A 6,000-nucleotide genomic window follows, 5' to 3' on the forward strand; every position below is an offset into this window, starting at 1 on the left:
TGAAGGAAATCAAGCCTTACATTTCTTTTAAACAGAAACAATAGGAATTTCAGTGGAGTGTAATCTGTTGTGCCAGTGCTGCTTGCATGCAAATGGATTCAGATTCTGATGGGGCTCCTGTTCTGTGTTTTTAGGAGTGCAACAGCTTTCAGGGTCCTTCAGAAAACTTCCGTTGTGTTGTGATTGGATTTGCAGCCTCTTTGAACTTGCATTTGTTTTCTGAACTTTCACTGTGTTTTTTTAAATGAAGCCCATGTGTCATCATTTTGATGGATGCATTTTGTGCCTTTGCAGCTTGTTTTAATTTGCAGGTCATTTGGGCTTTCCAGGCCACCGTACCTAAGCAAGTGGAAGTAAGCCCTCATAGGAGTTATGTCTGTTATTTGTGATTTTCTGGCACCCTATAGTGTCCTAGTAGCTTCCAGAGTAGCTTTCTGTCTATGCTGTTATATTCCTTCTCATATTTAACGAAACTGACATAAAGAAGCCAATTCCACTCTAACAACTGCTTCAAGATGATGCACAGCATCACTATCTGATGAAGGACCTATCCCTGCAAAATTCGGCTTGTTGGTTGTGGAGCAGGGGCTCAACAGTTGTTCAATAGGATTTGGATAAACAACTTTCCTGGATTAAAAAGCTGCATTTTCTTTCTAGGGGCTTGATGAAGTAGCCTTCTCACCACTCTGAAGGAAATTGCTCCTCCTCCCTTTTCTGGCTATAGAGTGGGTAGAACAACTCCACACTGGCCTTGATATCAGTCCAAAAACCTTCTAAGTCATACAGCAGTGAATGGGAATGTGGCTGGCTGCTGGTTGGATATCTTGTGGTTCCTGTTAAGCTGATACGTTCAGTTCCTAAAAGTGTTTCATGAGTCTGATTCTCTGACCCTCATCTGTTTTTATTTTTTCCCTACATACCTTGTCCTTCACTGGTCTTTCCAGTTTACAGAATTATCCTTGCAGCTTCTTGATAGCATATAGGTCCTGCATATTTCCCTGGTGAGCTACTCCCTGTGCTTCTGTTGCCAGCATCTCCGTGTAGTTGTGCTTGTCTTTTCTGATGTTTCTCTTGGTGCTCTTGTTCATTTTGGAATACTCTTCCTGTGCTTTGACATTTCCAGATGTGTGCAACTGTTGTTGACTACTGTCTTTTTCAGTTTCCTCTGCTGTATTAGATTCATTGTGTCTGCTTAGGTCCATACCTTCTGGCTGTGTTTCTTGGAACCCAGAATTTCTTGACAGGTTGATGATACTGCCTGCTTCACTTCTTGAGCCCTTCTCAGTCAAGGACACTTCTTTTAGTAGTTCTTGCAGATACTGGAACTTATTGGACAAAGAGATCTTAGATTCTTCTTGTTTGGTAGGGTCTCTCAGAATGTTGTACATTGTAATGTTTTTGTTGGTAATTCCCCTTGTCCAGCTGATGCTGCCAGCTTTGTCATTGAAGTCTCCAAAGAAGATGATAATATTCCTTCTCCGGTGGCCCGGTATTATCGTCAGGAGTCTGCTGTAGAAATTTCCTCACACAACCGAGATCTGCTAATGACTCAAGATGCTTTCTATTCACATTTGAATATTTTTATAATGCATTACAATGTTTAATGCATACATTTTTCATATTTTTATGAAACTCAGGTAATTTCTGCCAAGGTGCTTGATGCATGGCTAAGTAATAAAAGCAATTATGTTATGGTCATTACATTTAAGATATTAGAGTATGTTGACTTCTCGCCATGACACACATATTGGCTGCTTAAGAAGAAATCAAAGTTACTAATAGAATTTGTTCACCTTTGCCTAAGTAACAGCCTCTAATCCATCCAGAATGTTTTAGGCTAGATGCTGAAAGATTTCTTTGAAGGTTAATATATTCAGCCCAGAGAGCATTTGTGAGATTAGATAGTACTGTCTGCCAATTAGCTGTTGATAAGGCACTCCACTCCAATTCATTCCAATGGTATTGGGTTGTGCTTCATTACTCCAGAGAATGAAGTTCCACTACCCCATATGCCAATGTCCTCTAGCTAATACTTGGCACTGGCCTTGGTGAGCTAATGCTCATTTGCCTCTGCTTCAGAGCATCTCATTTTCTTTCATTTTTTCAACTGATTTTTTTTTTTCAATTGTACAAGCTTTGCATCTGTCTATGTCCACAATGGATTCACACTTAAGTTGAAGTCACAAATTATTAAGATGTCTACATACATTTGGGCTTATACTATGGGCAAGTGAGAATGGCTGATGATGATGCAATTATGCTTGACTTTTCTAGTCACAGAAATTTTATTACAACCCCAGGGAACACTGTCAACTTCTGGTAAAAAATTGTGAACTAAAATATAGCAAATAGATCAGTGCAAAATTGTCTTCATTTAAATGATAGGTTGAATCATATACTTTATTTTTGCTGTAAAAAAACCTCTCTGATTTGGATACAGGAAGCTCTGTAAGGACAGCTGACCTTACACATGGGTCAAGGTCAAATTTATATCTCTGCAAGTCTCTACATCGCTACACTGGCCAAGGAATTTCCCCTGCAAGGGCCTTGCGTTAACCTCAAGAAGCAAAACATGTCTGTAGCAGTCCCTCAGTGAGCTGCACTGTGATATTTTGGTAGGTGAGGGCCGAGGCGAGCTGAAGTCAGGCGTAAGGAATGCAATGCAGTGTGTTAATCTCCACTGCTCTGCTCACAAGGAAGCATATCATTACTTTATGATTGATGCCTGTTTGGAGAGGAGGGAGGCATTCATTACTGGCTTTGATGTTGTCACGACTAAAATGCTTTAACATTTAAGTGCTGAGAAAAGTTTGGAAACTTAAAGAGGTAGAAGCAGGCTCACAGGTGCGGACTGTAGACATTACCCTCATCACTCAGTGTTTCTGAAAGAAAGCAGAATAAATCAACAATATTCAGCCAGAACTGGAGCAGACAGCCACATCCCAATCTTACTGCTGCATTCTGTCTAAAACAAAGCATGAATTCTTTGCTCACATGGGCGGACTTTCCCAAGCTTCAGAAGTGGTAGCAGCATGAGGAAATTTGAAACATACTTTTTTGAGTTGGTCTTTTTTATCAGTGCCTAAAGGACATGGTCATTTGTACTTAAGAAATATTAATTTGGCTGTAACAAAATGAACCTATTCATAAGCAAAAGCTCAGGCATTCATTCACAATGTGCTTACCTTATAATCTTTTTTCTTTGTGTTTCTCTGCCAAGAGAAAATATATGTGGTGAGATAAAGGCTATGCAATTCATTTGTTATGAGGCTACTCTCCCAACACATTGAGATTTTTCAGGATCATTTGTTTTATTGCTGAAACTGCAACCTCAGATGATCACATCTAAAATATTTTAAAGCGAGCAATACAAACCAGCATTTCCAAAGAGTTTATCTCAATCAAAAGTGTTTCGGTAATGGTTAAATATAATTTTTACTAACTCCAATCTATTTTTAACTATATTTTTAGGCTGGAATCTTTTTACATACTCATTTGCTTATCTCACCTCTTGTCTCTGCTTCTTTGTCTCTCTCTCTCTCTCTCTCTCTCTCTCTCTCTCTCTCTCTCTCTCTCTCTCTCTCTTGCTCACTTTTTCTCTTCACTTTCTCTCTCTTCCTCTAACCTGCCTTTCCCTGGTCAGCACTCTCTGTGGGACTCTCTTTCATTTCTGCTCTCTGACCCCCTCCCCTTCTCCTTGTGAGGGTCCAGACAGGTTTGGGAGAGTTGCGTGCGATGGAGAGAGGGATAGTCTTTCATCAAGCCTGCACAAGTGAAAGGGGCAGTGATGTGGGGGAGGGGGTGGTGCAGGCCACTGAGATGGGATCAGTTTTCAAAGAGCTATCTTTTCAGTTGTTTTCCCTTAACATTTCAATGTTGGTTAAGAGTGGAAAAAGGAGTTGAGGAGGAGTGCAGCGGATGGCGGTCACTCATGAAGAGAGTCGGATGAATTTTTATTTTAGAAGCTTCTCTGTTTTGTTCTCTCTCTCTCTCTCTCTCTCTCTCTCTCTCTCTCTCTCTAATTATTTATGTTGTGCTCTACTTCTATCTCACTCTCTCGCTCTCTGGCACAGCTGCTAAGAAAGATATTATCTCAGCCAGAGATGTTTTTATGTTCACTGGCTTTTTACCTTCTGTGAACTAAAGAGAGGGTTCATCTGAAGTCACAAGGTGATCACTTTTGTCTGAAACTCAAGCCCTGTAAACTGGCTGCTCCTCCTCATCCTGTTAGCTATTAAGTTGATGAGACGTCTATGACTAAGACCCCCCACTTAAGGAAAATATATGGCTACAGAGTTCCCTTCTTCTTCTCTGCAAGAGACTCTGTTCTAAATGCATGTATCAACCAGAGAGAGAACCAGCCCAGGAGCCATATTCCTCAGAATAAAATAATTTCAGAAAAAAATTATAATTAGAATAAAGAAAAAATGGTTTAAGTGATCCAGTTTGTCATGTTTATCACAATACATATTATCTCCCTCCCAAAAATGCAAGTAAGTACTAGCATTTTACTTTAGTTATATTTGTTTTGAATATTTATTTTTAATGGATAGACACTACTAAAATAAATATTATTCCAATATGTTGAGCCTATATGTATTTGTTCATTTTACATATAAATATGAATTAGTAAAAGCTTCAGTCATTCAGTTATTAAAAATAAATCATGTTTAATTGCAGCATATTATGTAATGAATTAGCTGCACTAGATCTAATTCAGTCACATTCCCACAAAGATAAAACATGCACAAAAGCATAACACATTTTGTAGTATTTTGTTGATTTCTTTAAAGACAAGACATATCCACACCTTCTGCATGTTTGAATGCATATTATCAAACAGTTATTTGCTGAGCTGATTTATTAGAGAGTATATAATATTAATTCAAGCATCATTTTCTATTTTATTTTATATACTGTGAAAAGGTTTAAGACACCAGGAATTATGAGACATAAAAAGCTATTTATCTTAGCAGTAAGTGTTTATTTGATAAAATAACAACAAATAGCACCCAACATTAGAATAAAACCAAATAACATTATGCAAGTATTCTGTGATATTCTGTGTGTGAATGTGTTGATTTAAATTTTCCAAATCTCTCCTCGTGGAGTCCGTATTATTTGAGGTTATCATCCAATACCTAGTTTCACCAGTTAATAAATAATGATTTTAAATAATGTGTGCTGTTGATTTAACAAATTGATGCAACCAAAAAGAATCTGAACAAAACATTGTTCTTTAAACTCACTCACACCTAATCCTTTATAGAAAATAAAATTATTTATATATTATATACATAAAAAAATAATTTTATATTTGAACTTGTTTTCACCACAATATCTTTTGCAAATATAATGATAAAATATAAACTGTATATGTGAAAATAATGGACACATGTCCAGTGTATATGTTTAGTGGGTACAGTTCCACACTATGTATTAACACCATATGAAAGTGCCAAGTGCAGGGATAAGTCTCTAGCCTTTGGGAGATAACCTCACTCCTCAGCACTTCATCATCTCCAGGCCCACTATGTTTTATGTGAGAGTAGGGCCATGCTGGAACCATGTCCAGAAGTCAAAGCTCATAAAACCGCTGTCCTGGTGACAAGGGTGGACCACCAGGAAGAAAAGACAGTCTGGAGTTTTACTGTAACAGCGAGACATCTGAACATATAGCCATACCATACTGCCACTCATCACTCCATCCTTCCATCTGCACATCATCATTCTGCACTACATTCATTTATATCTCTGTGTACTTCAGTTTAGGTCTATTAAGGTAAAGCAGGGGGGTTTAATCAAATTAATGTAATTTTGGACAAGTAACATGTGTTTCTCTAGCTTTTACAGGGCTTAAAAAGCTTTTTTATTTTTGACATGATCCACAATTCTATATATATGTCTCTTTGTCCATCCAGATCTTCTCACTACAATACCCATCATGCTTTGCACAAACATTGGCAACACTCACTACTACAGTAAAGAAGCCCTCACTGC

Source organism: Hoplias malabaricus, chromosome 4, assembly GCF_029633855.1.
Source record: "Hoplias malabaricus isolate fHopMal1 chromosome 4, fHopMal1.hap1, whole genome shotgun sequence".
NCBI classification, from domain to species: domain Eukaryota; kingdom Metazoa; phylum Chordata; class Actinopteri; order Characiformes; family Erythrinidae; genus Hoplias; species Hoplias malabaricus.